The sequence below is a fragment of the Danio rerio genome, chromosome 14 (assembly GCF_049306965.1).
Source record: "Danio rerio strain Tuebingen ecotype United States chromosome 14, GRCz12tu, whole genome shotgun sequence".
Classification (NCBI taxonomy): Eukaryota; Metazoa; Chordata; class Actinopteri; order Cypriniformes; family Danionidae; genus Danio; species Danio rerio.
This window is the reverse complement of record NC_133189.1, coordinates 28,036,422-28,052,561: the sequence shown is the minus strand read 5'-3', so window position 1 is coordinate 28,052,561 and position 16,140 is coordinate 28,036,422. Positions and strand designations below refer to the sequence as shown.

At 34.4% G+C, this 16,140-nt stretch overlaps 1 protein-coding gene across 1 annotated transcript in view; it reads left to right on the top strand.

Moving 5' to 3' along the window:
• Positions 1-16,140, top strand: part of nr3c1 (nuclear receptor subfamily 3, group C, member 1 (glucocorticoid receptor)) — a 54,209-nt gene that overhangs the window by 19,317 nt on the left and 18,752 nt on the right. The gene's annotated exons all lie outside the window — the stretch shown is intronic.

Sequence of the window (16,140 nt, the reverse complement as noted above, 5' to 3'; positions counted from 1 at the left end):
TCACGTCAGCTTGGCTTGCCAAGCAGGAAAAAAATTGCCGTTGAAGTGCTTGTTAAACTGCAGATGCAGGAGACCCGTTGACAGAACTTAAACCCTCTGCTCTTTCAATGAAGTCGCCGGTGTGTAAGCATTTTGGATTTCCAGTGAGTTATGTTGACAACGTTCGTGTTGTCGACAAAAAAAACACAGTTTTGCAAGTTCTGCTATGTACATATTAAGTACGGTTCGTCAGACAGACAACACCGGCATCGCGATCCTCCGCCTGCCCCCGTTGCTTCAATCTTTCACTCACTTGTACTTAGTCATTTTAGCGAACACCTCAGATACTGTTGGCTGGTTCCTGTTGGTTGTGCGTCTTTTTACCGACGCCATTATAACGACACAGATCACTGCCTATTCACGAGTCCCGCAGAAAAAGTGATTGACAGGTGCTAATTATGTGTGTATCTTGCCTTTATTCATTTACTGTATGATTTGTTTATGGGTAAAACAAAGACCATGCAGGTCAGGTAGTTTAAACGGTAGGCTGCAAATAATTAATTGATCATTAATTAATTATTCATAATCGAAAATCAAATCGTGCCTTTAGAATCGAAAATTTAATCGAATCGAGGATGTGGAGGATCGTGACACCCTTAATATGAACGAAATTGGATAATCCCACATCGCGTTGGGAATCAAATCGATATATCCCCAGAACTTGATATACTGTCCAGCCCTAGTACTATGGTACTATCATGATACTATGGCTCCAAAATACTGACGGTGCCACAGCCACTGTAGTTTATAAATGGTAGTATTGTCATAAGCAGTCTGTCTACAATACATCATGTTGCATGTGGAAAAATCACTAAAATGCTCACCCGTTTAGACAATTAGACAATTTTATTTAAATTCAATTCACCTTTATTTGTTTAGCGCTTTTACAATGTAGTTTGTATCAAAGCAGCTTCACATAGAAGATTATAGTAAATTGAATTAGTTTCAGTCCAGTTTTTAGTGTTTAATTTCAGTTCAGTTTAGTTCAGTTCAGTGTGGTTTAAAAATCACTACTGAGAGTCCAAACACTGAAGAGCAAGTCCATCGATGCGCAACTGTACAGATCCCAAACCATGCAAGCCAGTGGCGACAGCGGCGAGGAAAAAACTTCACCAATTGACAAAAGTGAAGAATTAAAAAACCTTGAGAGAAACCAGGCTCAGTTGGGCACGACCATATGGCCAAACGTCTTGTGCAGAGCTGCAGTCTAGGCACTGGAGAAGCTGTATATCTTAATAATCTATAGCAGGGTTATTCAATTAGTTTGTCATGGGGCCCAGGTAGAGCTGGGCGATATTCAGTCGATATCGATATTTATCACGATAAAAGTAAAATATTTATATCTATCTATATATATCTATTATTATATCTATCTATATAAGATTTTCAGCATGCCGATGGATTTGTGCAGCTGATTTAACAAATTTATTGAAATGTTTTAGCTGTCTGACAATATAAATAATAAATGAATAAACAAAAGAACAATCTTAATTCAGAATTTACTTGTTCACATTTTCAACAACCAAATACATTACCTACAAGTTATTGGATAATATTGTTCAACATCAGAAAAAAAAAAAAAAAAAAAAAAACGGTTTGGAACAACGTGAGTTAATGGTCACAGAATTTTCGGTCACACTTTACAATAAGGTTCATGAATAGGTCTAAATAGTTTATATTGATTTAATTATTTAGTTTTAATTGGAGTTGTAGCTTTTTTAGTTTTATGTTTAAGAAACAAAAGTTGGCTAGTAGCTGGAATAAGTTTGTGTTATACATTAAATTCTTTTAAATTCATGTTTTTTCTAAGTAAATTACTTCACTTTTAGAGTTTTACATTTACCTTAGCCTGCAGACACAGGAATAAATTGTGTTTTTAAATTTTGCAATTTAATTGAATCTGTTTTTTTTATAAGATTAATTTAATAACTTTGCTATTTTTTTTAATCATTAATAAATACATTAGGAATTAGTGAATCTAAAAAACAAACAAACTACTGTGCCCAAAACATACTAACTGCTAAATATGGTTCAATACTGGTATAGAATATAATATTTACACAAGAGACTGCAAAATATGGAATTTAATCCGGCTTAATGTTAAATTCTCCATATTGACATACCCAAGAAAGGATGAATCAATATGAAATATTAGAAGGCGATTCTAAAATAGCACAGATCTTGTTGTCATTTCTGTGAAAGTGATATATTTGTGTTTTGGTTTAAGCAGTGTTACACTTGCATTTGTCGACTCTCTTAAAGGAATAGTTCACCAAAAATAAATGTTCTCACCCTCAAGTATTTAAAGTCAATAAAGTCAAAGTCAGCTTTATTGTCAATTCAACCACATGTACTTGGACTTTCAGGACATACAGAGAATCGAAACTGCATTACTCTCAAACCCATAAAACAACAGTAAATATTAATACAAAAAGTTCAATTTTAAAAATAAATTACACAATTACACAAATAGTATAATCTAAAATTAGAAGTTTAAAAATTGAAATAATTATATATACAGTGCACAGCATAAGTGAGTACACCCCATTTTGAATATTTTTATCCATTTCTCTGTGAATATGGTTAATATATATTGGTGCATTTGAACAAAACAGATTTATTAAACAGATATATTTATTAAAGTAATATATATTCAAAGAACATCTAAGCAAAATATTGCAAAAAAATTACAACCTACAAAATATCAACAAAGTGAAGTTTATTTATAAACTAATTTCGAGAGGAGCACGTGATATGATTGACCACAGCTGGTTCCGCATTAAATAACACATGATTCACCAATCAGATGATTCCTAACTCACTTAAACCAGAGTTTCTTATTACAGTTATCTTCGCCTTGATGAATAACCCTTTCCACCCTTACTCCTCCACCTTTTTCTCTATAGGGCAGCACAGTGGCGTAGAGGTTAGCACTGTTGCCTCAAGCAAAAACGTCACTCCTTCTCAAATCCTTAACAGCCCAGCTGTCATTTCTGTGCGAAGATTGTGCATGTTCTCCCTGTGCTCACACGGGTTTCCCCCGGGTTCTCGGGTTTCCTCTCACAGTCCAAAAACGTGAATTATTAAATTTAAATTAACACTCTAGTCAAACTCTTAACCAGCAGTATATCTCTACATAGCAAATCTTAGCATTGTATTTCAAGCTCTAAACAAAAAAAAAGGGGAGGGGGTGTTCTCAAAACCTACCTGAGCTCAAACTCCCCTCTCGCCCTGCAAACGGGAAGGAGTCCTATGAGCTCAGAGCTCTCTCCTGGGACAGCATGCCAAACTCGCTTTATAATTAATCATCAGCTAAGTGTAAACTCTTAAAATTGTACATATATTTTTGTTTCTCTTGATTTTTGCTATTATTTTAAAAATTTAATTTAATATTTTTCTTCTCATTTTGGAGCACTATCATAAGTTATTTTGTCAGATAAGCTCCAGATTTGGCTTCAATGCTGACTAATCTAATGTATATGCAGAAAAATAATATTGTAAAGCTTCCTATAGAAGATTTTAATTTAAATGAGAGATTTGTGAGGGGTGTACTCATATATGCTGAGCACTGTATGTATGTTCCATACCTTTAGGTATTTATTTATGTCATTGAACACAAAAGAATATTGCTGTAAACCTGTAACAATCGACGTCCATATTAAAGAACATGGCAGTCAAGTATTCAAATATCTTCTTTTGTCTTCAACAGAATACTCATTAAGGTTTAAAACATTAGGCCTGAAACTTGAATCCTGGAGGGCTGCAGCTCTGCACAGTTTTGCTTCAACCCTAATCAACCACAGCTGATCCAACTAATCAAGGTGTCTAAGACTACTTGAGACTTTTAAGCAGGTGTGAATTGGAGGTGGTTAGAGCTAAACTGTGCAGAGCTGCGGCCCTCTAGGAATTGAGTTTGAGACCACTGGTTTAAAATAAGTAAAAAGTAAGTAAATGATAACAACCTTTTTTGGGGGGGTTAACCATCCCTTTAAAGCTATAATTTTATAATACAATAACTTTAATCCATGGGGCCACTGCTTTCTGCTTTATACATTCAATGGTTTACCACATACCATCAAAACCATTATTATCTTCTATCTGTATGATGAGCTTTATAACTAATTTAAAAGCTCAGGTAAACGCTGATTAGTCAATGCAACTATCCAGTTGTACTAAAATACAATATAGTAACAGCTTTGAATAGGTTTTGTTACCAAAAACGAGTTCAGTCCCAGATCAGTTGACTGAAAGCTATTTCAGACACTGTGAAGCTATTTCACAGCATCTCTGCATTAGGAATATCAGACTGGTTAGTCATCGCATATATTTGACACAGCGGCCAAACCAACTTTAACTAAAGCCATTACAGAGGGTGTTCTCTCTCTCTCTCTTTCTATTTCCTTCTTGCTCTCTCGCCGTCTCGGTTCGGTTCCCGTAGAGCAGAAATCTTGACAGTCAGCAGAAGTGGATAATGGATGTAAATCACCTCTGTGTTATAAGTGCTTTTGCACACTGAGATCAGGCTGTGTGAGTGCCATTGGTTTGACCTACTTTCTCTTCTGCATCACAGCTGGGCTGAGCAGAGCTTACCCTGTGTCTGCACTGACGGCACAATGCCATAAACTAAAACACCCCCATTATAATCAGCAGAGCAGTCTAAACTGCAAAGTCCTGGAGGACGAACCAGTACAAATCACCAAATGAAAGAAATAAACTACACACTGTGGGAAAATCATGCAGCCTTGTGCCTGCCCTACAAACAAATTTCAATCGTGCTTATACTCCGCACCATATGAAAATCAGCTTTATTTATTATTAATTAACTTTTGTTTCATTTTAACAATTAAAATACTTTTTTGTTATTAAAAAGCATTGATTAATATAAAGAATTATTTGAACCAACAATTAATTAATGTCATGGAAAATTACCAGTAGTTTCGAGTTGAACAAAAACAGTATTAATGATGCATTCGTTGCGTCATTATCGGCATGACAAGAACACCAAGATGACATTAAAGATGATAAATTATTTCTGCGGGTTAAACAACTTTAGATATGTGCTGCAGGCTATGAGGCTTTTTGATTGGTTCTTTTCAAATGGTGTGACGTTGCATTCACCAAGCGCATGCTTTCGAAGAATTTATGCAGGGAAGGCAAGATCAAGCTGCAGGGGTGGGAATCTTTAGAGACTCCATGATCTGTTTCGATTCTGAAAATCATCATTTTGTTTTTGGGCTGCGCAAATATATCTTTTCAACTTTACACTTTAGAATTTCTCTGCTTTTGTTTATGATTGGAATCAAGTACTGCCACCTTAAAAATAGTTTTTTGCTTTATTAACAAATTAATATTCAGGAGGAACAAGCTCTGAATGGAAAAATGAAACCCCAGATTGTAAAAAGCAATTACAAAGAACAAACAGTTCTTTGGTTCACAGTGTTCTTAAAAAAAATTTACACTCACAAGATTCAAAGACGGTCACAAACCACACAGCGCTGCATCTATGACAGCTACAGGTACTGCTTTGTGGCAAAGCAGGAATTTGAGCAGCATCCAGAAGCTGGTTACATACTGGATGAGAAGCGCTGCACCACACCACATCTTTAGCATTCTTGTTGCAAACGTTGCATAAAAATTGATTGAATTGATTCAAAATCATTAGACAAAGAATCAGCATTGTAGATTGAATCAACAGAATGCATTGAGGAATTGATTTTTCGCTTAATCGTATGTGTGGGAGATTTTCACCATGAAAAAAAGTTTTCTTCTTTTTTTTTTTTTTTACAGTTTTCTTATTTTCTGCAGTAAAGGTTTTTAAATAAAATCCAAAAAATTATGTTAAATTCATTTATATCAGCCGATATATTAGAATGTTGTATTGACAATAATGGCATGAAGTGTAAACATTGACCAAGGTTCACTAAGCAATGTGTTGATTACAAGCCTGTAAATTATTTATATGTCAGGATTGCTAGTGTTACACTAATGAAAATTGTAAAATACAAAAATATTAAAGTTAGTTCTGCTTAGGATTTCAAAATTAATTGTTGTCACAAGTTTTGATTTAACTAGACTATATGCAAAAAAAAAACTGAATTATTATATGCTATAGTAACCTATACTTTAAATTATTCAACATCTGTGCACCTTGTTGTTGTCTCTCATCACCGTAGCCACAGCATGAGCATGGTCGCCATCAGCACCTTGGTGTTTTATGTTGGTGCATTTAACCACTAGGCTATTGGTGCCGACCAGTTGGCATTTCTGTGTAGAGTTTGCATGTTCTCCCTCTGTTCATGTGGGTTCCTCAGGATGCTCAGGTTTCTCCCACAGTCCAAAGACATGCGGTATAGGTGAATTGGGTAAGCTAAATTGTCTGTTGTGTATGTGTGTGAATGAGAGTGTATGGGTGTTTCCCAGTGATCCGCTGCGTAAAACATATGCTGGATAAGTTGGCGATTCAGTCTGCTGTGGCGACCCCTGATTAATAAAGGGACTAAGACAAAAAGAAAATGAATGGATCAATGTTTTTCTATACAACCCTGAAAGTTTCAGGAGCTAAAATAAACGATAAACTTAAAAAGGCTGGGGATGACTGTAATAACCACATCACCGCGGTTGACGTGTCGGCAATGCGGTAATGCGGTTATTGTCACACCCCTAGTGTCATTTACACATCTTTCATGTTAAGTGACAGTTTGCCGCTTAAGTAGACATCTCACATTGTTAAGGTTTAAGATTAATCAATTTATTTAAATGATGATCGATCGTGGAAATTTCTGGAAATTGACATCCCTAGTTGTCTCACTTGTTGTGCCTATCTGAATTAAATTTTTTGTTTTTAAATAAATAAATGACATGAAGACACCACAAGGTTTTTCAAAAGTAAAAGGGAAGTGCAGTGATTCTCAGAGCAGAACTTGAAGATTGTACATTTGACATTGAAGATGCCACGTAGAACATGCAGACTTCATATTTAATAAACGTTTTTGGTGTGATTAGATTAACACTGCACAATCCTTTCGATTTATTCATCTAAAAGTTTCCAAATCCTGTGACATTCTGTGTTCTAGAGCTAATTCTGTTTTTATGACTCCGTGATTCAGTCTGCGTTTTTCTGCACCACGGTAATCACAGGGCCTGCGCTCTCGCCTGTTTGTCATAAAATGCCTTCGAATATTTTCCTCTTGGTGTGCTTCTGATTACTGGTTTAACCCTGTGAATTTTCTTCTGAGAACAATGCGAGTAATGTAACTGTACTTTTGGTTGAGCAAACCAATGTGGTTTAACTGGTTGCAAAGCAAATGTGACCCACATTTACGGGAGTTTATTATGAGTCACCTGAGCCAAAAGAAGCAACATAGAGCTTCTAGTGTAGAGATTATTTATTCACTAAACAATTATCATGACATGGTTGTTTAATCTGAAAAATGGTTGCATTTCAAAGCAAAGTGTTACTTGTGTCCTGACTCATGAGACGGTAATCTTATCAGAAGTTCTTCAAGGCTTTAAAAAGAATGCCAGAAGCAGCAATGGCATGCTCAACTTCCTCTTTCTGTTTTTATGCGTTTCTCTTCAGGGTAAAAGCCATTTCCTTTTTTTTTATTGTTGTTTTTGCTCTCCAATCCTAAGAGACTAAAGATTTTAGCCAAGGATTAGGCATTTGGTTCTGATAAATGGGTGATTAACTTCTGCTAAATGTCATTATGTGCTGTTTAAGGTATAATGAAGCTATTAAAACAAATAGAGTAATCTAGCATGTGACAATTAAAATGTTGCCCCAATACACAAATTGCATGTGTGATTTTCTGCTCTCGGTGATCGTTAGATGGCAGGGACTGTGCTGATCAATAGTACGTCAATGCAGCGTGTCGGAAGTCACATGGATTTGTGGTCATCAAATGCACACTATTGATAAGTAAAACGAATGTGCAGAATTGAGGATTTTAGCAACATATATCTCACCATCTGCCACCATTTCAAGGTCAGGCTCTATTTAAAGCTGGCATGAAATGACTGTTCATCATATCCATTGTCGACATGCATCTTGTCGCAAACCATTCATACAGGGAGATTCATCTGGCCTTTTCATGCTTAATCAAACTGACAGAACTGGACCTTCCAGTAAGAAAAGACAGCTCTTGTTTGGCAATGTATACAGCATGTCAAACAAAAGGTTTTTGGGGTCACTTTCCAAGGACCACCCTTCATTATTTTAACAGTAAAGACTTTGTGTGTTTTTAAAAACTTTTTATTTTATTTTTGATTGTTTTTTTGTGGGATTTGGGTTTGTCCATTTCTTTTTATTAAACTGCTAGTAAACAAAGTTGGTGTTGTCAATAGATAAATCTACAATTTAGCAATGATGTTTTAAAAGTAAAAAAAAAAAACTTTTAGTTCAGATTTTTGTCGAAATTGAATTTGAATAATCTAAAAGCATTTCCAATCTGCAGAATACAACTTTTTAACAATGACTGTATGAGATTTTTATTGATTATTATTCAGAATATCTGTCTAGTCTAGTAACATTGTTTTGGGTTTATGATGTTTATTTAAAGCTCTTCTCAAAAATGGTGGGAATCAAACAAAATCAAAAACATTAGCTATTTATAAAAATGTAATCAAATGAAAATGTAACCGTTCTGATTATTGCGGTATTTGCACAAATAGTTTCAGTCATTCTGCAAATCACAGGGCTCTATATTTATTTTAAAGAACTCCAGCTATGGTTCACATTCTCCATTTTAACATCACTTGCATTATTTCACTTAAAGAGCCAGTATTATGCAATATAAAATGTCTTAATTTGGTTTTGGGGGTTTCCAACAACAAGCTGATATGCATGCAAGTTATTAAAACACTTTCATTGCCTTATAATATGCATTTATTTTTTATCTAATTATCCCAATGACTCCCATATGACTTTGATTCATTTGTTCCATACTCCACTTAGTCTGAAGCTAATCTGCACCGATTGGCCCAGTCTGTTGTGATTGGTTGACTGGGTTCAGCGTAAGATGGAAAGAAACGCCCACCATGGTTATGAAGTAGCACAGAGTATATGTGTGAGCCCAATGCAGGAATACATTAACGAAATGCGGTTAAACACCAGCAAATACTCTATTCTTAACCCTAACTCCAAGTAATAGCAGTGACACATTCAGTATTGATCCACACTGTTTTGAATATTGACCATGCGTGTGAAGAAACAGCTGATGTTGGCCATAGCAACAAACGGCAAAGGATCGGGAGCTCAAAAATGCATTTACATCGGGAAAGGAAAAAGCATGCGTCGCATTTTCAACGCTGTTTTGAGAGCAATGTGTGAACAGCTCCTTAAAGATTTAACTTGAGATATACATTACAAGCACTGGTCTATAAAAGAAAAGTGATTACAAGCCTCGCAAAGTGATTACAAGTTACAACACACAATTACATACATATTTTGCAGACTACACAAAACCATTTTAATCACACTTGCAGGTTGTGTGGGAAGGAGAAACACACAGAGGATCTGGAGGAAGAAGAAACTGGTCCATATAAACGGTGTACAGTTGCTGAGAAAGTCTCATACATTAGTAGTCTTTGCTTATCCTTCCTTTATTAACAAACAGCTGGCGAATCCGACGTTGCAGTGTAGGTTATTGTATCAATCATCGGAAAAAGGACAGGAACAAACTGTGTTATTGTTGTGAAAATGAACTTTAACCCTTGATTCCCCACAGCCGCATATCTGGCCATCTCAATGATATTAATCTCAATGTCATGATCAATTCCATGATCCCCTGTGCTCCGCTAGTGTTTGAAGGGAAAGGCGCGTTCACGTTTTATCATCTGATCTGGCACTATATATTTGGCGATGTCCTGTATTGACATTGATATGAGCATGCAAAAGATCCGAACTCAAAACAAACCATTCATTCAACTCTTTCCTTAATAAGTTTTAAACACGATGCACTTTCAGATTTAACCCTCAGCCGGACGTTTTCATTCACTTAGATCTGTTACACACTGCATGGAAGGTCATTTTCAAAAGCCCATAATAGAGGCTCTTTAAACCCACTCCTGCAAGATCACGTTCATCTGCCTGCATAACACATCAAACACTTCTCAATATCCAATCATCAACTTAAAAATAGAACCAAGCCCCCAACTGACATTTGGCTTTAAGCTATGTAAGACACAAAACCGAAGATAAACCTCTACCTCTATTGGAAATTTAAGCTCCTCTTCAACTCTAATAGTCTCACATTCTCCCATCATTTGTTAATCTATTACAGGTGGTGAACTTTACACAACTTTTCTGTTTTCTGATGCACGATGCTAACTCACTAAGTACACCAAGGCCTTTTCAGGGATTAGTTTATTTCCAGAATGAATGTTTCCTGATAATTTACTCCCTCCTTCATCTTGTTTCAGTCAAAAATCAAATTAAGCTTGAGGAAAAACGTACAGGTTTTTTATCCTGTTTGGACTTTTGTTACACTTTTTCCAAAGTCAAATATTAGCACTTTCCAGGTGGATTTTCAAACTTTAAGCGTTTTGCACAGTGAAATATTTACATACATTTTGACGTTCTTTCAGGTGCCATTCTTTAGCACAGCCTTCTAAGGAAATGTTTGATGGCATGTTTGTTTGCCCCAAGCCAAACATTTAATTACTGTAATTCATCTTCTTAAATGTCAAGATCTTTCAACCTTAATGTATACTTATTTTAATTGCATGCATTGTTCACTCATGCATTTTGTTATCTCTCACTGTTTAAGCAAAAGAAGCAGATAAAAAAAGACAAGAAGGTCATGCTACAGGCACATGCACACTCATTTAGTGCAAAGCAAAAATACTATTTCATTTAATTTAAATAGTTTATTATTACCTATTTAGTAATATACATTATCATGAAAGCAACACAATTACATTTAAGCACTTTATCCAAAATCCAAGCACTTTTTAAACTTTGAAAAAACAGGATTAAAATTCATTCATTTTCAAGTGCCAGTAAGCACCCTGCCGTGTCTTTCTTTCTAAAGTCCATGTTTTTTGAAGAAAACATGTAGGTTTTTCCTTCATATACAGTGCTCGGCATAATAAAGTACACTCCATTTTGAAACTGAATATTTTTATCCATTTCTCATTGAATATAGACAATGTATGTCAGTGCAGTTAAACAAAACAGATTTATTAAGCAGATATATTTATTAAAATAGTATTTAGTCATTAAACATATTTAGAAATTAAAAGATAATACAATTAAATTTAAACTAAATATTGCAAAAAAATGACAACCTACAAAATTTCAACTAAATTTAAAAAGATTTTCGCTTGATTTTTCCTTTTTTTTAAAATGTGTATTTATTATTTTTCCATAATAGATGAATTTGGGTGTGCTATTTTTGGATCGTTATTGTAAGTTATTTTGTTAGATAAGCTCCAGATTTGGCTTCTTTAAATAATCTAATGTATAGGCACAAATATATTCTTGTATAGCTTCCTACTAAAAATATTATTTAAAAGAGAGATTTGTGAGTGTACTTATATATGCTGAGCACTGTCTTGCACATCTATGGTGCTGTGTGGTTTCCAAACTGCAGTTTCAATGCGCTCTAAATTATCCCTGCCAAGAAGTAAGCGAAATGATCTGTCATTTTCTTAAAATGAAAACTTTATGTACTTTTTAGCCACAAAACCTCTGGGATGAAAACTTTAAAAGTTAAAATGTATTGATTTCTTTTTTCTCTAATAAAATGACAGATTATTTTGCTATTAGACCCTATTCCTCAAATGATAATAATAATTCCATACATTTATATAGCTCATTTCTGGACACTCAAAGCGCTTTACACATTTTTGGGTGTGCAGCATCCACCTGCATGACGTGACAGCAGCTATATAGTGCCAGACTGCACACCACACACCAGCTGATTGGTGGAGAGGAGACAGAGTGATGAAGCCAATTATGATATGGGGATGGTTTGGAGGCTATGATGGACAGAGGCCAGTGGGCAAATTTAGCCAGGATGCCGGGGTTAAACCCCTACTATTTTCGAAGGAACCTTACATTTATTTTTAATAAAGACAGAAATTAAAGTTTAACAAAAATAGCATGACATTTACTCCTGCTCATTTTGTTCCAAACCTGTTTAAGTTTCTTTTTTTGCTGAAAACAAGAGAAGATATTCTGAAGAATATTGGAAACCGGTAGTCATTTGCTTCTGTAGTATCATTTTCACCTACTATTGTCGGTTAATGGTGTCCGCTCTCTAACATTCTTCAGAATACCTTTATTGTTCAGCAGAAAAAAGAAACTCAAAGTTGACATCCACCTCAGGGTAAATGGTGAGTCAGTTTTTATTTATGGATGAACTATCCCTTTTACACCTTGGAAAACAAGGGGATGAGTAATAGATCAGGAAATTTCCAACCTCCAAATTTATCAGGACATTTTTATTCTGAAACTAAACTAATCCTTTAAAGGACTTACCTGTGGGGATCAGATTAAGCATGTAAGGTAGAGGATTTCCAATCAAAATCAGTATCAGCACACGCTTTTCCCTGTGGGCTATCAGTTGAAGAGCTCTGCGATAGGCAATTATGTCTAAAACTATTATTAAAATGTTTTCTAAACAATAGAGAACAGGTTGAGCCAGAAAGGTATGACTTGGTTGTATTACACATAAATGCACGCATGCATGCACAAGTTGCCTTTAACAGGTCTTCATTACACCAGCTCAATAAAGTGCAAATAAAATATTTGTTTGGTTTCTTTTAAAAAGCAATAAAATGCATTCCATCACGATAAGCACCAGACGTAACTTTACTCTCTATTTGCATTACCATATACTAATAATATCAATAACACATTTGAACAAAAAAAAAAACAAAAGGCATCTGCTTTGGTTTAATAATGTCAATAACAGATTTGAACTAAAACAACAGACGACTCGTTTGGTTATTTATTTGGACGTTTTTGGACACAAACCAAAAGATAAGATATAGAAATGGCAATAAATCTGACAAAAACAACCTCACATTTTGAGACACGTGAGTCACAAATAAGCAATTTTAGGCATAAACGCTTGCCGTTTAAAAATTTGTAAAAAATATTTATTCCCCCTCTTCTTGTGCCAAACCTATGGGAGTTTGTTTGTTTTGTTTAAAGAATGTTGTTAACCAATTGACTTTCATGCATTTTTTCCAACACAATGGAAGTCAAAGTCTTCTGTTAACTCACCGTTGACCAACGTTCTTTAAAATATTTTCAAAAGACGATACAAATTACACTGAAAAAAATATATTTATGGCTGATTCCTTGGGGTTAAATGTTTGTAAACAATTTATTTGGGCTGAATTTAAACACAAATAAAGTTGAACAATACTCAATTTAATTTGTTTGTTTAAATTCAACACATTTAAATTGTTTGCAACAATTTTGCAGACATCATTTTATCCGGTGTATTACAACTAGTACGTGTAATACGAGTACATTTTCGTTTTTACGTGAGGCATATCTTTCACATGACAAGTTGTGACGTTACTTAACAACTGTAAGCAAATGAACTCCATGATCGTTTGGCGCCTAACAAGATCTCTCTTGTTTAGACTTGTAGGAGGCACGTCTCAATCTACATTTTCACAATACTCCATGATAGTTTTGAATAAAGCACAGCAATAATCTTGCTGATATCCATGAATACACAAATGACATAGAGATATCTCCAGGACTCAAGTCATGATATATTTCCTTGTAATTACAGCCTGCATTATTTTCAACACGTTGAATTCAGAGCACAAATTGTATTGATACTACAGCCGTTTGACTTTAATGTGGTATTTGATCATTGAGCAACACTGTGTGCTGACGTTATACAAACAGATGTTATCTAGCGGTTTTAAGAGGATATGCAACTGCTCTCTCCTCCTTTCTACTCTGTTTCACATGAGTGATTTGCATGCGAGCAACTGTTTATTTTATATCTACTACACTGTAAAGCCCTACTTGTTTTCTGTCTTTTTCTCTCACACTAAACACATGTGTAGGCGTTGCAAAAGTGGCTCAGTGCAGTCGCTGTGGAGGTGGAGCAGTGCTGAATTTTTTGGCTACATTTGGGTGTCGCCACCTGGTGGCCATTCTTTTGGATTTATTATGTTTCATAATCATAGCTTTGTCATGGGAGTGGGCTGAAACTACTTATGCGGAGAGATACACAATAGTTTGTGATCGTGCTTTTAAAATAATGCTATTCTGCACACCAATAATGCATTTATTTGGTCAAAAATACAGTTAAATAGCACCGTTAAAAAAATCTGCTTTCTTATTGAGTGTAGTTATAAATGCATTTTATTTCTCTGATGTCAAAGCAACATTTCTATAATAGTTGCTCAGGTGTTCTGTCTCACATGGTCATTTAAAAATTATTTTAATACAAATTCTAAATATGAATGAATTAAACCAGTTGTGTTTATATTTAGTAGTTTTTGGTATGAAGCAGCCTAACAGTTTTCAACACTGATAATAATAGAAATAATTCATATTTATTTGAGGTCAATTTTTTTTTGCAGTTTTTTTTTTTTTTTAAGAAAATGAGTTCATTAAGGTGGCATTTATTAAATAATTAAAGTTATTAAAATGTTGGATAACTGCTTTCTTACTGTATGTAACTTCAAATAAAATGATCACTCCAGTCATTATTGATTTTATTACCATTACCATTAATAATAGTTCATATTAGAGTTTTTTCTGAAGGATCATGAGACTCTAAAGACTAGAGTAATGAAGCTGAAAATTCATCTTTTAAACCACTGGAATAAATGAGTAAAATAAATAATAATCTACTTTTGAACAGTTATTTTATAGTGCAACAATGTTTCACAATTTTACTGTTTGTACTGTATTTTTGTTAATAAATGCAGCTTTGGTGAGCAGGATAAGCTTATTTTAAAACATCTAAAAATCTTACTACTCCCAAACTTTTGACCAGTAGTATATATTATTCACACTAATTCATCAAGATAACATTAAACGGTTTAAGATGGAATATGGAATGTAAAGACATACTGTAAACGAGTTTCAAAAAGATTCAATAAATGATGTTTTTGTGAACTTTAATAAAATGTAGTTTCCACAATCTTATGAAGGAAAAAATGTCTTCAACAAGAACCATTATTAATAATTGATCATGATAGAACGGCAAGTCAGCATATTATATTGATTTCTAAAGGATCATGTGATGCTAATGATGCTGAAAATTCAGCTTTAAATCACATGAATACATTTAAATGTTAAACTAGATTTAAAAAGAAAACTGTCATTTTAAATTCGAATAATATTTCAGAATTTTACAGTATTTTTGATCCCAAAAAATGCAGGTGAACAGAATTTATATAGATTAACAAATCTTACTTAGAGCTGGGCGATTTGGTCTAAAATCAAAATATTTATTAATTTGAACATTTTAACTCTTACTACAAATAATGAACGATTATTTTATTTAATTGATGTTTTTGCCCTTATAGTTCACTGACAGATTTTGTACAGTAAATATGCTCATATTACAAGTGAGATATTTTTTGAATGAAGCAAGCATTACTTGATTTTAAAATAATTGAAATAAACACGCACTACTATCTATGATTATTTATTGAACATCAATGCTGAACAATTGAAAACACGGATTGTATAAAATGCGGCTCTCTGCACCGTCCACCCCACCCTCGACACAGCTACCAAACCGACCAATTACAAAGCTTGCGTTACGCATCATTGTTGCATGTAGTTACATTTCTTTTTTTGAGAGGTGTATGGGTATGCGGAGGCTGCACCGGACCATAGGCATGCACTTGGCTGAAGTATAGTATCAGAATAATATAATACGTGTAAATCATGATATAATAAGTAGAAATTAGCCTTAAAGCGGGGTCACGTGACTCCACACATGGTATGGAAAATAATTGGAAAAAATTCACCTGAAAAATGTTTTGACTGATTATAGTTTCTGAATGTGTATTTTGATTACTTTTCGATAAATCGCCCTGCCCTAATTTTACTGATCCCAAACTTTCAGGCAGCAGTGTACATTTCAGTTCAATATTCAAAATGATAGC